This window comes from Strigops habroptila, chromosome 12, assembly GCF_004027225.2.
Source record: "Strigops habroptila isolate Jane chromosome 12, bStrHab1.2.pri, whole genome shotgun sequence".
Classification (NCBI taxonomy): domain Eukaryota; kingdom Metazoa; phylum Chordata; class Aves; order Psittaciformes; family Psittacidae; genus Strigops; species Strigops habroptila.
Window position 1 is genome coordinate 7,250,526 of NC_044288.2, and position 21,722 is coordinate 7,272,247.

Here is a 21,722-nt window from a genome sequence, read left to right on the forward strand (position 1 = left end):
GCAAGGGATGTGGGTGTGGCCAAGACGGGGCTGGGTGGGAAGGTCTGAAGCAGGCCCGAGATGGGACCATGCTGGGGGGTGTGGCCAGGGCTGGGGGGCGGGACCAGAGCTGGGGTCGATGAAGGCCTGGGGGTGTGCTTAGGCTGGAAGTGTGGTTCCATGCTGGGCGTGGGCCCAGCCACGGGTGGGTGGGGCTATGGGAGGGGCGGGATCACTACAGAGAGCAGGATGAAACGAGGGAAAGGTTAAAAACCACAGATGGGCAGCAAGATAGAGGAAGACAGAGAAAACCAGCGAGCAAAAAGAGCAAGAGAAGAAGAATTATATTGCAGTGTAGGGAGAAAGACTGGGACACTTAAAAGGATGGTCTGGGGGACACACACATCAGAAGGGTAGAAAGAAAAAGAGAGGGATGGGGAGTAAGACAATGTGATAGAAGAGAAGGAGATGTAAGGATATGGAATAGCAGAGGTACGTGGAAGAGGAAAGACTGACAGAGAAACGCGAGGGTGAGGAGCATTACAGAAAGATGGAGAACAAAAAAATAGTAATTGGCAAACAGAAATACAGACACTAAAAAACACTGAAGGGAACAGGACAGAGGGATAGAGCAATAGGAAAAAATCGACAGGAAGAAGGATGGGTAACACAAAGCAGGACACTGGGTAAGTGAGAGGGAGGGAACACAGAGTGGGATAGAGGGGGCAGGAAGAGAGGACAAAAAACAATAGGGAAAGGAAGATAAGAAGAGTAGCCAATCCCTACTTTTGGCTGGGATAGAGTTATTTTTCTTCCTAGCAGCTGTGTTTTAGCTTTAGTCTGAGAATAATGCTGATAACACACCAATGTTTTAATTGTTACTCTGAGGACTTTTCAATGTCTCATGCTCTGCCAGGGAGGACAGTCACAAGAAGCCAGGAGAGAGCAAAGACAGGACACCTGACCCGAACTAGCCAAGGGGATGTCTCATACCACACCACATCGCGCTTGGGATAGAAACTCGGGGGCATTACCCAGAAGGGACTGATCGCTGCACAGGTCAGGCTGGGTATCAGTCAGCGGACAGTAAGCAATTGTATTGTGCATCACTTGTATGTATTGGTTTTTTCCCTTTCCTCTTTTAGTTTTATATTCTCTCGTTATTTCCATTATCGTTAGTAGTTGTATTATATTGTACTTTGCTTATTAAACTGTTCTCATCTCAACCCGCGGGTTTTACATTCCTCCGATTCTCCTCCCCATTCTGCCCAGGGAGGCAGGAAATGAGCGAGCGGCTGCTGGTGCTGAGCTACCAGCTGGGTTTAAATCACAACAGCCAAGAAAGAGAATCATAGAATCATAGAATCATAGAATCGTAAGGGTTGGAAAGGACCTTAAGATCATCTAGTTCCAACCCCCCTGCCATGGGCAGGGACACCTTGCCCTAAACCATGTGGCTCAAGGCTCTGTCCAACCTGGCCTTGAACACCGCCAGGGATGGAGCATCCACAACCTCCCTGGGCAACCCATTCCAGTGCTTCACCACCCTCACTGTAAAGAACTTCTTCCTTATATCTAATCTAAACTTCCTCTGTTTAAGTTTGAACCCATTACCCCTTGTCCTACCACTACAGTCCCTAAGGAAGAGTCCCTCCCCAGCATCCTTGTAGACCCCCTTCAGATACTGGAAGGCTGCTATGAGGTCACCACGCAGCCTTCTCTTCTCCAGGCTGAACAGCCCCAACTTTCTCAGCCTGTCTTCATATGGGAGGTGCTCCAGCCCTCTTATCATCCTCGTGGCCCTCCTCTGGACTCGCTCCAACAGCTCCATGTCCTTTTTATGTTGAGGACACCAGAACTGTACGCAGTACTCCAAGTGAGGTCTCACAAGAGCAGAGTAGAGGGGCAGGATCACCTCCTTCGACCTGCTGGCCACGCTTCTTTTGATGCAGCCCAGGATACGGTTGGCTTTCTGGGCTGCAAGCGCACACTGCCGGCTCATGTTAAGCTTCTCGTCAACCAACACCCCCAAGTCCTTTTCTGCAGGGCTGCTCTGAATCTCTTCTCTGCCCAGCCTGTAGCAGTGCCTGGGGTTGCCCCGACCCAGGTGTAGGACCTTGCACTTGGCTTGGTTAAACTTCATAAGGTTGGCATTGGCCCACCTCACAAGCATGTCAAGGTCCCTCTGGATGGCATCCCTTCCCTCCAGCGTATCAACCGAACCACACAGCTTGGTGTCATCGGCAAACTTGCTGAGGGCGCACTCAATCCCACTGTCCATGTCACCGACAAAGATGTTGAACAGGACCGGTCCCAACACCGATCCCTGAGGGACACCACTCGTTACAGGTTTCCAACTGGACATCGAGCCATTTACCACAACTCTTTGCGTGCGGCCATCGAGCCAGTTTTTTATCCACCGAGTGGTCCATCTATCAAATTGATGTCTCTCCAATTTAGAGACAAGGATGTCATGTGGGAAAGAAGGGGGGAGAAATAATAAGACAGGCAGCAGAATGAAGGAATAAAGGCAGAATAATCAGGGACATGAAGCAGGACAAATGGAGAACGAGGGGGAAAAAAGGGCAGGGAGCAGGACAGAGATGGAGAAAAAAGCATTAGGGGCAGAGGTATACAGAGAGGAAAATAAAGGTTAAAGACAGGGAAAACGAGCGGAAGAACTCGGACAGAGGACAGATATGGGGGCGGGAAACCTACGATGGCCATCAGGAGAGATACATGGAGAAGAACAAAAAGCCCTGGCTGCAGGACAGAGATGGATTGACAAAAAACAGTGACAGGGAGCAGGGCAGAGTGAGACAAAACGAAACACAAAAAAAGAGATGGAGATGTATCAGCGCAAGGAGATGGAAAAAGAAAAAAAAAAACGATGGACTGCAGGACAGACAATGGTGTCTTAGGTTCAGCAGCAACTGGGTTTTTTTTCTTCTCCTTCCTAGTAGCTGGTGCAGTGCTGTGTTTCAGCTTTAGTCTGGGAACAATGCTGAGAACACACCAATGTTTTAGTTGTTGCTAAATAATGTTTTCTCTGATCAAGGACTTTTCAGTCTTTTATGCTCTGCCAGTGAGGAGGGGCACAAGAAGCCAGGAGGAAGCAGAGATACGACACCTGATCCAAACTAGCCAAAGAGGTATTCCATACTACAGCATGTTATGCCCAGTATATAAACTGTTGGGAGTCAGCCGGAAGAGGCAGATCGCTGCTCGGGTCAGGCTGGCTATCGGTCAGCAGATGCTGAGCAATTGTATTAGGCATCACTTGTGTTTACTGGGGTTTTTCCCTTCCCTTTTTAGTTTTATATTCTCTCCCCTTGTTATTTCCCTTATCATTATCACTAGTAGCAGTAGTAGTAGTTTTGTGTTATACTTTAGTTATTGGACTGTTCTTATCTCAACTCGTGGGGTTTACATTTGGGGACAATCGGGTTTACTGGACTGTGTCGATCAGATGGCCTGGCACATCGGTCCCACAGAAGTATAAGGCTCTAGTAGATACCGGTGCACAGTGTACCCTGATGCCATCAAGGTATCAAGGGGTGGAACCCATTTATACTTCTGGAGTGACAGGAGGATCCCAAGAGTTGACTGTACTGGAGGCTGAAATCAGCCTGACTGGGAGGAAGTGGCAAAAGCACCCCATTGTGACCGGTCCAGGGGCTCCACGCATCCTTGGCATAGACTATCTCAGGAGAGGGTACTTCAAAGACCCAAAAGGGTACCGATGGGCTTTTGGTATCACTGCCTTGGAAACAGAGGAAATGAAGCAGCTGCCCACCTTGCCCGGTCTCTCAGAGGATCCTTCTGTTGTGGGGTTGCTGAAGGTCGAAGAACGACAAGTGCCAATCGCGACCACAACAGTGCACTGGCGGCAATATCGCACCAACCGAGACTCCTTGATTCCCATCCATAAGCTGATCTGTAGGCTGGAGAGCCAAGGAGTGATCAGCAGGACCCGCTCACCCTTTAATAGCCCCATATGGCCAGTGCAAAAGTCTAATGGAGAGTGGAGACTAACAGTAGACTATCATGGCCTGAATGAAGTCACACCACCACTGAGTGCTGCCGTATCTGACATGCTAGAACTTCAGTATGAAGTGGAGTCAAAGGCAGCCAAGTGGGATGCCACAATTGACACTGCCAATGCATTTTTCTCAATCCCTTTGGCAGCAGAGTTCAGGCCACAGTTTGCTTTTACTTGGAGGGGCGTCCAGTACACTTGGAACCGACTGCCCCAGGGGTGGAAACACAGCCCTACCATCTGCCATGGATGGATCCAGACTGCACTGGAATAGGGGTAAGCTCTAGAACACCTGCAATATATTGATGACATTATCATGTGGGGCGATACAGCGGAAGAAGTTTTTGAGAAAGGGAGGAAGATAATCCAAATCCTGCTGAAGGCCGGTTTTGCCATAAAACGGAGTAAGGTCAAGGGACCTGCACAGGAGATTCAGTTTTGGGAAATGAAACGGCAAGATGGACGTCACCAGATCCCCATGATCTGGTGGATGTGGTCAACAAGATAACAGCAATGTGTCCACCAACTAACAAGAAAGAAACACAAGCTTTCTTAGGTGTTGTGGGGTTCTGGAGAATGCACATCCCAAATTACAGTCTGATTGTAAGCCCTCTCTATCAGGTGACACGGAAGAAGAACGATTTCAAATGGGGCCCTGAGCAACAACAAGCCTTTGAACAAATTAAACGAGAAATAGTTCATGCAGTAGCCCTTGGACCAGTCCAGACCAGGGCAGATGTGAAAAATGTGCTCTATACCGCAGCCGGGGAGAATGGTCCTAGCTGGAGCCTCTGGCGGAAAGCTCCAGGGTAGACTCGAAGTCAACCCCTCGGCTTTTGGAGTCGGGGATATAAAGGATCTGAGGCCAGCTATACTCCCACTGAAAAAGAGATACTGGCAGCCTATGAAGGGGTTCAAGCTGCTTCAGAAGTGATTGGCACTGAAGCACAGCTTCTCCTGGCACCCCGGTTGCCTGTGCTGGGCTGGATGTTCAAAGGCAGGGTCTCCGCTACCCACCATGCAACCGATGCTACATGGAGTAAGTGGGCCACACTAATTACACAACGAGCTCGAACAGGAAATCCCAGTCATCCAGGAATTCTAGAAGTCATCATGGACTGGCCAGAGGGCAAAGATTTTGGGATGTCATCAGAAGAGGAGGTGATGCATGCTGAAAAAGCCCCACCATATAATAAACTGTCAGAGAGTGAAAAGCAATATGCCTTGTTTACTGATGGGTCCTGTGGTATTGTGGGAAAGCATCGGAGATGGAAGGCAACTGCATGGAGTCCCCTGCGACACGTTGCAGAAACTGCTGAAGGAGAGGGTGAATCGAGTCAGTTTGCAGAGGTGAAAGCCATCCAGCTGGCCTTGGACATTGCTGAATGAGAAAAATGGCCAATACTTTATACTGACTCATGGATGGTGGCAAATGCCCTGTGGGGGTGGTTGAAGCAATGGAAGGAGAGCAACTGGCAACGCGGAGGTAAACCCATCTGGGCTGCTGCACTGTGGCAAGATATCGCTGCCTGGGTGCAGAACCTGGTGGTGAAGGAACGCCACGTAGATGCTCATGTACCCAAGAATCGGGCCACTGAGGAACATAAGAACAGTCAACAAGTGGATAAAGCTGCTAAGATTGAAGTGGCTCAGATGCAGTTAGATTGGCAACATAAAGGTGAATTATTTTTAGGCCGGTGGGCCCATGACACCTCAGGCCATCAAGGCAGAGATGCAAAATATAGATGGGCTCGTGATCGAGAGGTGGACTTAACCATGGACACGATTGCCCAGGTTATTCATGAATGTGAAACATGTGCTGCAATTCAGCAAGACAAGTGGTTAAAGCCTCTCTGGTATGGAAGACAATGGCTGAAGTACAAGTATGGGAGGCCTGGCAGATTGACTATATCACACTCCCACCAACCCACCAAGGCAAGCACCATGTGCTTTCCATGGTGGAAACAACCACCAGATGGCTGGAAACATACACTCTGCCCCACGCCACTGCCCGGAACACTACCCTGGGCCTTGAGAAACAAGGCTTGCAGCGACATGGCACCCCAGAGAGAACTGAGTCAGACAATGGGACTCATTTCCAGAATAACCTTATAGACACTTGGGCCAAAGATCATGGCACTGAGTGGGTATATCACATCCCCTACCATGCACCAGCCTCTGGGAAAATCGAACAGTACAATGGGCTGTTAAAAACTACACTGAGAGCAACGGGTGGTGGGACTTTCAAACACTGGGATACACATTTACCAAAAGCCACCTGGTTGGTCAACACAAGGGGATCTGCCAACAGGGCTGGCCCAGCCCAATCAGAACTTTTACGTACTGTAGAGGGGGATAAAGTTCCTGTGGTGCACATGATTTGTTGGGGAAAACAGTCCAGTTTTTTCCTGCTTCAGGTAAAGGCAAACCCACTCGTGGGGTTGCTTTTGTTCAGGGACCTGGATATACTTGGTGGGTAATGCAGGAAGATGGGGAAGTCCGATGTGTAGCTCAAGGGGATTTAATTTTGGGGGAAAACAGCCAATGAACTCAATTGTATGCTGTTGCCTGCTATATAACACTTCTACAGCCCACCAGCTAGATGTCTTCAGGTCACCAGCAACTGACCCTGACTTCCCTCCGATCATCACCCCAACAAAAGAATGAATTTTGACGAAACCAGATAAGCTCAGCAGTGACCAGACGAGTTCAACGGTGTCATCAGCAGGCAACAACCCAACACTACACACCGTCCCTCCTGCCCTGAAAGACTATTACAAGAGATGGAGCCTGACATCATGGACTGGATGAATTCAGCAACTTTATAGGGATTGGTCCATGGACTAAGGAATGATATCTCTCTCTTTGTGTGTGGGTGTATATATAAATATATATATATGAGACAAAAGCGACGGTATATTGAAAAATGTGGGATCTGAGCATAACACAAATGGTATGGATTAAGCAGTGGATACTGCCCTGGGTTCAGCTACAGCAGTCATTTTTTCTCCTTCTTAGTAGCTGGTGCAGTGCTGTATTTTTGACTTTCAGCCTGGGAACAACGCTGATAACACCGATGTTTTTAGTTGTTGCTAAGTAATGTTTACTCCGACCAAGGACTTTCTCAGTCTCATGCTCTGCCAGGGAGGAGGGGAAGCCGGGAGGAAGCAGAGACAGGACACCTGACCCAAACTGGCCAAAGGGGTATTCCATACCATGGCACGTCATGCCCAGTACAGAAACCGGTGGGAGTTACCCAGAAGGCCCAGATCGCTGCTTGGGCCGGGCTGGGTATCAGTCAGTGGGTGGTGAGCAACTGTATCCCCTCCCCTTGTTATTTCCCTTATCATTATTATTATTGATGGTAGCAGTAGTGGTTTTGTATTATATCTTAGTTACCGGACTGCTCTTATCTCAACCCATGGGAGTTACACTCTTTTGATTCTCCTCCCCATCCCTCCGGGAGCAGGGGGAAGAAGAAGAGGGAGTGAGTGAGCAGCTACGTGGTTCCGAGTTACCGGCTGGGCTTAAACCACGACAACATTCTTACCATTCTCTTCCCCATCCAACCCAGAGGCAGAGGGAAAGGAAGTGGGGGAGTGAGCGAGCGGCTGTGTGACTCTGAGTTACTGGCTGGGTGTAAACCATGACAGATGAAAAAAAGAAAAAAAAAAAGAGGGAGAGGTAGCGGGACACAAGACAAGCAAAAAGAGGACAAGTACAGGGGACCAAAAAAACAAAATCACAGCAGCACAGGAAAGAGAGACACCCAGGGAACGGACAGGGAGGGACCAGGACACACGAGAAGCGACAAAGTCCAATGGCTTGGGACTCACCACAGCTCTTGCCGCTGCTGGAAGAATTTGACAGTTCAGATACTTCTTTCTCCTTGTCTCCTCTCTTCCTCTTCTATGGCTCACGTCGCTGGGCTGTCTTCCACCTAAGAGAATACACAAGTGTCTCACAGCTCTTGCGAGACAAGGCTTCCTAGACACGTAGCCTTGCTTGCATGTGTCCTGCACAGCTGTACCATGCTGTAGGTAAGACATACACACCCCTCGGTACACTATGGCACTCTGGCCTGCTTTGAACTATGAAGAAGGATCCTTCGGCATGCAGAGATGTAGATCGTCTCTTGCCTGCAGCAATAGGGTGCTGCCAGATTTACGGTGTTCGATTTCTTTACCTTTTTTTGGTCTCTCCAGCTTCAGCCCTGACAGCTCTCATTCACAGCCAGTGAGCACTCTTTGCCTCCATACTGCAAGGAGAGAGAGGCCAGACAGAGACAGCCCATGCGAGCGTGAGGTGGGAGCAGTCAACAACATCCCATGGGGCAGAACGGACACCCGCACCCTCAGCGTGGCCCCTGGGAAAGAAAAAGCAGCAACAGTTATTACCGTAGATCATTCCTGGCCAGAGACGCTCCTCCCGCTGGGGTTTCTGACAGCACATTCGAGGTCCAGATCGCTGCCATCACCTCGGGGCTTGGGGGAGACCTGGGGCGATGGGAAACACTTCGGGTAGGCGATGGAATTGGAGGCTTCTGCAGGGGGTGAGCAGGGCCAGGGCAGGCCCAGGGGGAACTACGGCGAGCCGACGAGGCACCCGGCCTCTGCACCCTGGGGGGTGTCCGCCTCCTTCCCCTCTTCCCTTCCATCGGCTCTCGGGGAACTCCCCGGGGCTACCCTGCCCCGCCCCGCCTGCAGCTGACCGGGAGCTGCCGCACCGGGCGGCTTGAAGCTTCCCGTCCCCCCCCCACCTCCCGGGAGCCAGCGCGCAGGAGCCACCCCTACGCCCGCCGAAGAGGCTCGCTCGCCCCACCTCCGTACGGCCTCAGACCCCACCTGCCGCTGCCGCCGGTGGCAGGACCTGCACCCCCCGCGCCGCAACGCTGCTCCCGGGCACCGCGCATGCGCCGGCCACCTTCCGTCCGCAGGAAGGACGAAAGCCAGCGCGCGAACATCGGGCTGCGGCCACGAGACAGCAACACCCGCGAGCACCCGGCGCGCCCGCCGCCACCTTGAACGTGGAGCGCCGCCAGCACTTCTCTGCCGGAAGGCAGCAGCGAGTGCGCGGCACCGCCCTGCCGGCACCGCAGGATCCCGTCGGCGCTGCCGGCGAACAGCAGCGCCACCGCGCATGCGCGGAGCCCGGTCTGCAGTACTGCATTCTGGCCGCATGTGGCAGCAGCGAGCGGCGCCCAGCGCCTGACCACCGCCTGCAGTACCGAGTTTTTGCCTCAGGATGGCAGCATCCTCTCACTTACTCGGTACTGCGGAGGCAGCGGGGCGAGCAACTGCCGCTCCCCAGCAGTTTACACCCTCCTGGGACAGCAACTACTTACTGGGGGAACAGGGCTGATGCTTCCCTGCCCCTTTCCCACAGGCAGCCCCGGCTTTTAGAGTCGCTGCCCCGTACCAGAAAACATTCCAGGCCTTTGCCTTCGATGACAGGACAAGGCTGGGGCTGTTCCGGCCACACTCCCCAAGTGGGGAAAGCAGAGAGGCACTTTTATGTACAAGATGCTGCTCAGCGGATGACCATAGAGCGCTGGGGTGCCCATCTGTGCTGCGGCACGTAGTGGAGCTCTGCACCCCCTGCCGCTCCTGCCAGCGAGTGTTGCGGTTGCACTTCACTGCCGGCATCATGCAGTACGTGGTAGGCGAGATGGGCTCTTCTGCCAGCGTGTGGAGTGAGCAGCTCTGGCTTCCCAAAGCACCTCCTTAAAACAATCACTCTAATGCTCCGATTCTTTGTTTCGGAATTCTGTACCTACCTCCTAGCCTGCAAGCCAGTTTCAGCTAGTCACAAGATGCCAGCTAGGAGACAATAAACGGAAGGGAGTAAGCTTCACATAGCATCACATGCTCCACAACAGACCTTATTTTTAATATCTGTGTTAAAATGTTTCATAGAAAAAAATAGAGAAGGTGAGTTGGCACAGTCTTGATGTCAACCTTAAAGTCCATACTACACATACCTTCAGAAAAATCCAGACACACACCATCGACGTACCTTGTGCTGGCAGCCGACATCCTGCCAAGAGATCAGGCAGGATTCCTGATCCTTAACATCAAGTTGGATAGGAATCTAAAGCTTCCCTTGTTGGTGCAGCTTTGTGAAGACTACAACCGAGGCAAGTATTATAAATACCAGTAAAAATAAATAGTGCTATTATACTAGCAAAAAATAAATACTATATATAAAAAAAATTTTAAAATATCTAAAAAAATATAAATATATATAAAATGTATAAAATATACATACAAAAATAAAATAAATGCTATATAAAAGTATTTTGCATCATCTTTTGGTACAGCTGGTGCTAGAGGCCACTAGAGCTTTTGCATTGTTTAGACAACCCTGCCTTTAACTCATTGGCAGCTTTGAGTTTCAGTAGAACCGCTCTGATAGAAGCGCACAGGTGAGGGACATAGACACCCACACGCTTTTTCTCGAGCCTACGTACAGCCAGGATTTCCTCACCCTATTCGTCACAAGTTGAGTATTTTTATTTTGAGTTTAAGTGAACAGCAACACATCTGTCCTTGTCAACTGCCTTCTTGCAAAAAAGGAATCACTTTTATTCTTCCAGGCCCAGCTTTTGACCGTCATACGATTTAACAGATACACGCTCTATTTCATCTCCCAACGGCAAAAATACGTAAAGCTCTGGGATCCAGAGTGCAACCCTACGCCTGCCCACATGCACTTGCTGTTTCAATGAGGAGCCACTGCGCATCCCTGCGAGCACCAATGTCAATGTTCAGCAAACGTGGTTTCTGAAGCTTTAAGCCAAAAACCATACATTGAAACTTGGCCATAGCAGAAGCAATCCCTAACTTGAATTCTTATGAAAAGGCAGCAACACAAACTGCAAACCCACTGCAGCAACAGGTTCCCAAACATTTAGATCGAGAACAAGGGAGAAAAATCAATCAGCTCCATTGCGTGCATGGGAAAGAGGCAGGCAAAGAAAAGGGTCAGCATTCATAGCCTCTACAGGGCATGGACATTCTCCTTCCATTCCTGAACCCATCTGTTAGGTCTACACATTGCAGCACTACTACAGCAATATTGAGACTAGGTATCAACAGCCCTGCTGCCAGACCTGCTATTGACTGATGCTATTTACACAGCAGGACACACAGACAGAGGGGCCATGCGGGGCCGGGCCGGGCACTCTGGGATCTTCCATCTGCCAGCTTCTCCTCTATTTAATACAGTGATGGGTGGCAGGACAGAGGACTAGAAAGAGAAAAATAAAACAAGGGAGAAGACCGAGGAGCAGAGAGAGAAAGAAAGGTCAGGAATCATGAATAGGGACAAGACAATCTGCAGAGAGCAGGAGCAAGAAAACACAGGGTTGCTGATCAGGACAGCGGCATAGAGAGGTGGCGGGGAAAGCAGAGAAGAAAGGAGAGACAGGGACTGGGTATGGGACATGCAGATAGAGAGAATAGGGACAGAGAACAGGACGAAAGGATTGAGAAATAAAGAAAGGGTCAAATGTGTAGAAAGAGAATAAAAAGAAATAAAAAAAAAGGAACGAAAAAAACCCAGCAATGGGCTAGAGGACAGAGATGGAGGAAGAGAAAAAAGGATCAGGGAGTAGGACATACGAGAAGAGAAAGGAAGAGTCGGCTGGACAGGAACAAGAGGAGAGACAGGACAGAGAAGTAAAGACAGAAGAAATGGGGACAGGAAGCAGGACAGAGGAACAGTGAGAGGAAGAAGGGGCAGGGAGCAGTAAAGAGGTGGAGAGAGAAGCAGCACTGGGACAGAAGGATCAAAAGAGAAGAGAGACAGGAAGAAGGGTGGGATACAGAGGGGGAGGACAAGGAGCAGGACACATCGTCAGACAAAGACACGAAAAGGGAGCAAGACAAGGTGATACAGAGAGAGGGGAAAGGGACAGGGAGGCAGGAGAAAGTGAAAGGCAAAAATAAGATGACAGGGAGCAGGACAGATATTTAGGGGGAAAAACCTACAATGGGCATCAGGACAGAGAGGTGGAAAGGTACAAAAAAAGCACTTGGCTGCAGGACAGAGATGAACTGAGAAAACACAGTGACAGGGAGCAGGACAGAGTGCGAGAGAAACGGGGGGGGGGAAGAAACAAAGAGGGAAAGGGCAGGAAAATGGGGAGAAGATAAGAAGGACACAGAAAGAGTTTTGTAGGGACAGTGAGCATGACAGAGACATCGAATAAGACAGGAAAATAGGATGGGAGGCAGAACAAAGGGAAAGAGAAACAAGGTCTGGGAGCAGGACAAAGGGATGGAAGAGAAAGAATAGTGATGGGCTGCAGGAAAAAGATGGGGGAATTAAAAAAAAAATACATATGCAGGGAGCAACAGTATGACAGAAAAAAGGGACAGAGAGCAGGAAAACATTGGAGGTAAAAAGCAACTGTGATGAGCAGTGGGAGAGATGGGGAAAGAAAAATACTGAGGGAGAGAGACAGAAAAAAGGGACAGCTAGCTGGACAGGAGGATACAGTTAAAAATGATGGAAAAAGGAATGGGACAGAAAGAAAAGATAGCAAGAGTAAGCAGAGCAGAGGGACAGCAAGAGAAAAAAAGGGAGAGGGATCTGGACACATATGGGGAAAAAAGCAGGGACAGATGAAAAGAGACAAAAAGAGTGACAGGGCAGAGGAATTAAAATCAGGGTGGCAGCAGGACAGAGATGCAGAAAGAAAGGTATTAGAAGCCCTGCTGAGAGATGGAGGATGAGAAAAAAGGGGCAGGGAACAGCCGGGAGGGACAGAGAGAATAAGAGACTAACACAAAGGAGGTCAGGGACAGTGAGATACAGAATAAATAAAAATCAGTGACAGGAAGCAAGATAGAAGAGGATAGAGCGAGAAGGAGCAAGGGAGAGACATAGGAAGGCAGGGACACAGAGCAGCACATACAGGCACAGAGAGGAAAAGAATACCAGGGAACAGGCCAGAGAAATTGAAATCGGGGTGGGGGGGGAGGAAGACAGATGCAGATGAAGACAGAGATGGAAAAGGAAAAAAAACAGCTATGGGCTCAGGACAAAGGCAGACAATGAAAAAAAAAGGCGGGGGGGGGGGTGGTGTGGGAAGGGGTGTGGGAAGGGGAGCAAGACACGAGTAGAAAGGAGAAGTACAGGGGAGGAAAAAAATCATGGCAGCGTGGGAAAGAGAGGGGCCCAGGAGATGAGCAGGGAGGGACCCGGACACAGAAGAGAGAGAAGGACAACAGTGCCCCAGGGGCCTGGGACTCACCACAGCTCTTGCTCCTGTGGTGCTGCTGGAAGAATTTGACAGTTCAGAAGCTTCTTTCTCCTCCCTTCCTCTTCTGTAACTCTGGTCACTTGGATGTCCTCCACCTAAGAGAATACAAGGGTGTCTTACAGCTCTTACAAGATGAGGCTTCCTAGACACGTAGCCTCACTTGCTCATGCACTACATGGCCGTACCACACTGCTGGTGACGCACACATGCACCCTGCCTCCCACAGACACACGCCATCTTCTCTCATCACACACGCTCCAGGTTCTGCTGCATGCCTACACAGTAGAGGAATTCTATACAGACGTAACCTATAAGCAGCCCTCTATAGTTCCCGAAGGCTCTAGGGACAATGAAGTACCCTGCAAGCATCCCCGAAAGGTGCCGAGCCATTCTGCACCCTGAAAAAGGCAACTCCTTATGCACTAGCCACTTGCTGAGGATGCAAAGAAAATTCAGGTGCAAAAGCAGAGATCATGCTCATCCTGACCCCCACTATGTCCTACAACAGAAGATGGTACCTTCCACATCATACTTTATAGTTCCATAAAAGATAAGCTACATTTAACAAAACTGGAGTTGCAGACATAGGAGCCACCTCCCCACCCCAGAACACCCCATTTAGAATCCCAGACTGGTTTGGGTTGGAAGGGACCTTAAAGCTCCTCCAGCTCCAACCCCCTGCCATGGGCAGGGAAACCTTCCACTAGAGCAGGTTGCTCCAAGCCCCTGTGTCCAACCTGGCCTTGAACACTGCCAGGGATGGGGCAGCCACAGCTTCTCTGGGCACCCTGCGCCAGCGCCTCAGCACCTTCACAGGGAAGAACTTCTGCCTAACAGCTCATCTCAGTCTCCCCTCTGGCAGGTTAAAGCCATTCCCCTTGTCCTGTCACTGCAGGCCCTTCCATTTCTTTTATAGGAGTTGTGTTACAGAGTATTTTAAACTAAAGTGTCTGTAGGATAGATTACAGAAGGGTTTAAGCCATCAAAATGAGTAACAAGTCATCAGACCATGTTGTTATTCCCTTCCATGTTGATGGTATCCCTTCAAATGCTCAACTTGAGGATGCAGTAACAAGCATAATAGCTGTGCTGCTCTCTCTTGGTACCAGGGCACTGGATGATACCATACCTAAGATTTTTTTTAAAAGATTTCAGCTAGCTTCAGGCTTATAAATTCTATGTCCACTGCAGGCATGCCAGTAGAAGCATACTAGTAGAATCTAGCTAGAAGAATTAGCAGGTACGTAAGTAATAAATTTACATAAAACATCAGCAGAGTTTTTGTAAAGCAAATTCATGCCTGACAAATCCTTCAGAATTATTTGGAACAATCAATGAGCACACAGACATGAGAAGTTCATCTTATGTATGTACTCTATTTTGATTTCCAGAAACCATCCAGTATAGACCCTCGCCAAAGGCATGGGAGAACAGGAACAGTTCTCCTCAGAGAAGCAATTTATTAAAAGGCCGAAGGAACCAGAATAAATGGTCAGTTCATAGTCAGGCAAAAACTGCCAGCAGACTCATGCATAGATCTCTGCTTAGCCCTAAAAACCATACCTATGGAGGATTTGAAAAAGTCAGGTGAGTAGTTAGGTGGCAGAGATTTCTAACAATGTCCTTCTGTGTAGTTAAAAAAATGTCCCTATAGAGTTGCTGCAGCCAACGATATTGTGGGAACAGACAGTAAAGCCACAAATGAATTTCAGTGTGGATAATGCAGAAAAACCCCAAACAGGCACAGGGGATGTGGGTTATCATTTTGAACATTATACACTGTATGATGGTGTCTGAGAAAACTTTGTTACGACCCAAAGAAGATCTTGATAATTATTAGATTTAAAAGCTCATAGCTCAAAAGCCAGATAGATGGTTTGGAAATACATTAAAAAATAAAACTTTTTTTTTTGAGGGGAAGGGGGAAATTACAATTAATCCATATCATTCCTCCATCTTGAATATGGTGTATAGTGCAGGCCTCTACCTCTGAGAAATGAGAGAGCAGTAAGACAAAAGATATATAAAAGGATATGAGATACAGATCACTTGCTGTACAAAACAGACTCTGCTGCTTCACGAAAGAGAGCAAACTGGGAAAGGAGTGAAAGACTTTGTAGCTATCAGGGAAGTGATATTACTCACTATCTTCTGTAACAGAAGTCTTAAGAGGCATCAAACAAAGTAACGAGTTTAAACACACACTCCTCTCTTCATGCAGCATCTGGATATGCTAAAATTCATTTTTTCATCAGATATAGTGAATGCTAAAACTTTTTATAGCTTAAAAAAAAATCACTTGGACAAAGTTAGATGAACTGTGCAAAGACATGGGCTCTAGCTCATGAAATTTGCCAGGCACAGGTTACAATCACCAGAATAATATTCCGGTGCTACCTTGGACAATGCACCAGAGACTGATCTTCATTCGATTCAGTATGCCAGCTCCTTTAACAAATGTCATCAATGTTTCCTTGCTTATTAACCACTGTATTTTAAGGTAGGTGTACTTCTTCAAAAACAAACAAAACAAAAAAAAAAAAACCCAAACACCAAAAAAACAACAAAAAAACCAACCAACCAAACAAACAAACAAAAAAAAAACCAACAACATGATGTGTTCACTTTATGACCCCAGAGATTTCTGGCATAGTACAACCACAGTTGCACCTCAGGTGGTGGTGGCCTGGTTTTGTCCACAAAAGGTCCTCCTCCTTAAGGAAAAACATGAGATGCGTGGACAGCTTCTGCCACTAAATTCAGTGCTTCACAGCTGTTGTCTAGTTCTTTTGAATGCATCAGAGTTTCTCATAATTCTCAAGCTTATTTACACAAAGAGAAGTTAAGAATCATATCCAAGACCTGTAATCACAAGTATCTTCAGGTCAAAATACTGCTGTTGTACATTTCCTTCAACTTTTGTGTCAGATTTCCAACTATACATAAAAGCATTCCTAAGGCCAGTTCTCCAGTTAATTAGGAAGAAACCTTTTAGACAGTTTTCTAAAATCACTGTCGACATTTTGTGCTAGGAAATTTGTAATAAGATTTAATTATTGAGTCTATCCCTTCATTTCCTTACACTCCAGTGTTCTTTCAGGTATTCCAAAGATAAACTTCATCAAAACTATTACAAGTGGTAAAATTAAACTCATTCTCTCCAGAGCGTTTGTTTTCCAGGACTTAATCACGATTCTGTCACTGATGTTTTAAGTCCTACTAAAGTATGTTTACAGTACTTTGAGGGTTCCCCAAGGCTGCTGTGACTAGAATTGCTGTATATGCAGACACACCTGGAAGCATTGTTCCAGTTCATACTTGCAGTCCACAGAATACCACATGCTGGAATGCACCAGCCAGCTCAGTGACTTCTTACACAGCCGGTCACATTCATGTAGATAACCCGAGGACTAACCCCCCTGTGCAGCCAAAGGAATGCAGCAATTGGCATAAACACATTTTAGATATTCATTACGTAACATGCTTTCAAGAGCTTCTAAAGCCATCCCCAACTAAACTTGTCAGATTGAAGAGTAGCCACGGCCAGAAAACAAGTAATAGTTTGCTTAAGTTTAAACTGCATCTTTGCAAAATTCTGAAGTATTTACCATCCTTTAAAGATCTAATCAAACTTTTTCTCCCTATCCCTCCAACTCTGATTTTAGCAAATTCATTTGCAATCAACAGTTTTATTGTTACAGGGGAAGCTCACTATCACAGTAGTCAGGATAACAGAATTCAAGCCATATTACTTAGGTCAACCTTGCAGAGGACACTGGATAGCAGAACTTTTAGCTATTGACATTTTTACTGGTAGTGTCATTGTGTATCATCATTTGCATTCGGAGATACAGAATAGTAGTATGAAAAGCTCACAAAACAAAACGATAAACCCACATGCGTATTAAAAAAAAAACGTCCAAGAAGCATGCTTTAATAATGCTTTCTGTAGTTAAGGAAGTGAAGTACGCGTGTTGAAAATACTTCTGCCTAACCATCCATCATTTTCATTGTGGTACTGCCAAAGAATGATCAGAAATTGAAGCCTGCAAAGTACTAGACACCTTGCATAAGCACCAGCCTCTGTTATTTAAGAGGAGAGAGTTTCGTTAATCAACTCAAGACCATTAACCATTAAAGTCTATCAGTCAAGGTTGGATTTTTTAAAACAAAATCAATTTGATTAAAGCAGAACAACTTAACTATTTTAAAAGTTCTTGTTCTTTGGCTATAGCTCATATTTCATCCTAGAATCTTAACCCACTTTAAAACATGCAACCTTCTTTCTAGATCTAACTACTACTACTTACTATGACTACATTCAGATAATGCACACAGGTAAAAACATGGAATGCTTAGCTCAAGAATCACATAGTCAAGCCCTCTTCATACATAATTATCTCCACTCATAACTCCCAAGAATTCTGTGGGCCACAAATAGAGAAAATTTGAAAGGAACAGATACTTGCACCAAAAAGTCAACAAATTCTCTAGCCTTAGTTAACAGTCTGCTTTAGAAGGAGACTAGACATTCTCCGAGAGTCAGCCTTCAACCACCCCACCCAGTCAAACTCAACAATGTGGAGGATGTGCTTGGGGGCAGTTCTTCTAAGGACATATACTGCAGCTCTGATCACCTTCAGTTCCCAGCTACCATTTTAGAGTCTACAAAGTTATTTTTCTTGGGATTACTTGAGGTCTTGCTCAAATGCACAAAATCAGTCCCTATGGTCCAGACATGCACCAGTAAAAGTCCCAGAGGAAAGAAAGGCCCATGATCACATATCTCTTCACTTCAAAGTCTCTGCCTATAGCTCTCTATTTTTCTTGTGAAGTCTCATGTCTTCAGCCAGCAAGGGCCCATGACCTACTTGCAATTCACAGTTGCAAGAGAAATAGTTTTAACAGTTGCATTTCACTTGTTTTATATGGATTCTCCAGTGGCATTTCCAGAAAACAACAGGACAGTGCAACAGGCCACATAGCATATGACAGGGGATACAGATCCCTGTAAGTATGCCTGAGATAATTTTTATCTTATTTCTGAAGTGAAAGAAAAATTAAGAGGGTTTTTTTCTAGCGTAATTAAAGCACAAAAAAACCACCTCGGCAAGGACTGCCGGCGCTTCCCCACGTGAGCAGCAGCTTATGGAAAGGCTCTACAGAGGAAAAGCCTAGGTGGACAAAGCCATTGGTTTCTTCAGCACTCCCACGGTTAAGCTCCGTCCTACCTATTTCGTAGGCGTGTAGACAAAGCGACTCAATCTCTATTAAAGAAACCGCAACAGCAACCAGCAGCGACGAAGTGCTGGAGGCCGGCCGGCCTGCCCTCCACGGGCCTCGGGCGCGCCGGCACTCATACGGCAGCGCCCGGCCGCAGCTGCCCAGAGCCCAGCACAGGCCTCCCGGGGCGCCCGTGGCTAGTGCGGGGCCCGCGAGGGCACCCCGAGGCCAGGAGGCGGCCGGCTCCGCGGCACAGCCCCGGGTTCGCGTCAGCAGGAAACGCCTTTTTTGGTCCTCGGAAGTGCTATAAAAGGCGCGGAGGAAACGCCAAATATGGTCGGCACGATTCCGGCCGCCGCGGGAGCGGCGTTTCCGCTCGGCCTTGTCCGCCCCGCGGCCGCGCGATGGGGCCCCACCCGCTGGCGCGGTCCCGGTGCTGGCGCGGTGGCGAGCGGGCCCGCGAGAGCAGCCGGGCTGCCGCGGGCGGCCAGAGCTTAAGCCGGGCGGGAGGTCGCGGCCAGCTCAGGTCTGATTTGGGCAGATGGATTTGCTGCCCGCGGCTGGAAAAGCCGGAGGCCTGCGCTTCCTCCTCCTCCTCGCCGCCGCCCTTCCTGCGGGGCTTCGGGCTCTTATCTACACAAGGTGAGGGGTTTCCTCGGCCCATGACAACACCTGCTGTTTCCCTGGAAGCAGCCTCCTTGAGACCAACTTACCCTCCCAGTTAGACTAGGAGCAAACATTTTAAGAATCAGAAATCCTTTCTTTTTCAGACTAACAGCAAGAGAAAAGGTCTCGCAGAAAATGTACAATCAGTGTTTTCTCAACCACGAATCTGCTTTCATTTTATGGGATGAAGGTCATGAAAAGAGTGGGAGCAAAAATCGCCATGCATTTTCTTTCATTTATGTTAGAGACATCAAATGCAAAGCACAACCTGTTGCAATTTAGGCTAAATGCCAAAGCTTAAATTATGAGCACTTTCTAGCAAGTTACACCAAAGAGTATCTGTCTTAAAGTGGCCCCGGTTGGCATATCAATAGTTTTCACTTTTCTTTTTTTTTCTTTTTTTCCCCTCCAAAATGGAGGTTCCAGAGTATGGGGAGCTTCCTGCAGTGAGATGCAATTCAGACCCCCCAGTTGATGGGAACTGTCACTTGGCAGCTTGCAGGCCGTCATAGGCAGGCTACAGTGCACAAGTGCTGAGCCCTTCCCTCAGAACACTGCTGGTTTGCACTACTCAGCCATATTGCTTTTTGAGTCATGGTTAACATGGGGCCAACAATAAACCTACATATGTGGTTCAGTGCCTTTGAGCATCCTTGCAGCTGGACACTGCTACCTGTGGAGTGCCTGTGACCAATGCCCACAGCTGTGGGAGGTCAGAATTCTTCCATTTAAAGGGAGACTGCAACAGCCTCAAGAGAAGGCCTAAGGAGAAGGCCACGAAGTGAGGGGAGAGAGTTAGGGTGGATTTCTGGAGGCCTCCACAAGTTGAAAGGATTTACCATCACAAAGTGGAGAAAGCATGGAGCAAGTACGACCAGCATTTCTCTGAGTTAGAGAGGCCTTGCAGATCCTGTCACCTCCTTTGCACTGCTGCCTTGACATCCACAGGCCAGTCTTGTGGGCAGAGGTGCCTAGCCAGACGTCAGAGACATGCCCTGCTGCTAGAAAGGGTGCTCTAGCCTTCATTCCTTATAGCCCTGCAACACCGCCTGGCTTGGTCCACTTTGCGCACATGCACCATGAGCGCCTATCTTCTATCTTCTTTGCTGCTGCTTTAAGCGTGGTAATTACCATCTCTGCTCATTTCTGTACAAAGTGCTCTGGAGAACCTGAGGCACCCTCAGGCATTGCTTGAGAGCCCACTTGGTCAGTTTTTAGCACAACCACAATTCCAGAAGTCTAGACCAGGAGTCAGCAGAGACTAGCTTGAAATGACAGCAACATCTACAGCTTCCTGAGGAGGAGAGGTGGAGAGGAGGTGGGGCTGATCTCTTCTCCCTGGTATCCAGTGACAGGACACATGGGAATGGTTTAAAGCCGCACCAGTGGGGGCTCAGACTTGAAATTAGGAAATGTTTCTTTAATGACAGGTTGGTCAAATGGAACAGGGTTCCTAGAGAGGTGGTCAATGCCCTGTGCCTGTCAGTATTTGAGATATTTGTACAATGCCCTTAATAGTAAGCTTTAACTTTTGATCAGCCCTGAAGTTGTCAGGCAGTTGGACTAGATGATCGTTGTAGGCCTTAGGTCCCTTCCAACTGAACTATTCTAGTCTGGTCTGGTCTAGTCTGTATGTTCTATTCTGTTCTAAACATCTGAACAGAGCAGTGCTGACAGATCAGAATGGACTTGGGCTGTCTCCAATTGTATATTTTGCTGTTGGCTTTGGGAACCAGAGGTGGGGGGAAAAAAAATTGGTTAGCTTTACATAATGTTATTTGCTTCTTTCTTTGAAGCATCACATTTGAAGGACCTTCTTCAATGTCTTATCTCCCGTAAGTGGATTTCTGTGGCTTCTGACATGGCTCAGACAGTGTGAAGCCACATATTTGGCTTGCCCACTCTGCCTTGGCCAGAGGCTGGAGCCCTTGGGTTGAAAAGAGCTAGTGCTTTCCTCTGAAAGGGCCCAGCAGGGCCAGGGCCAAGTCACTGTGAGCAGCTTGTGGACCACACCCAGCACTGCAGGTACAAACCAGCACAGAGACAAAGCAGCACAGGCCCTTCCCCACAGCTTGTCCCAACCCGCTGAGGACAGTCCCACCTGAGAGACAACAGACTCGGATTTACCAACAGTTAGCTCTCAGGTATCTTCCAGAATTGCTGCCATTTGCCAGGGTTGGGCTGCATCCCCAAGAAGAGGGTCTAGCCCAGGGTCTTTAGCAGGTTGCCCTTCCTAGCCAGTGTGGTCGATTTTGGCAAGCAGTACGGCATGCTGTGTCCAACAGAGACTGTTTGCCAGTTTACACTGTGCCGGGTGCACGCAGGTATCTATCTGCATCTCAGCTCCTAACAACCCTAAACATCAGTGATTTGTAGAGAGCCCACCTGAAAGGACTGACACCAGAACCCTCCTCTGTACCTGCACTACCAGTTCTCATGGATGCAAACTCCTCTGAATTTGGTCTGCAGAGGGGTCACATACCTCCTGAAGTGTATTTCAAGCCACCACGTAAGGAAGGGCATTCCTCTAAATGCTGAAACATCTGT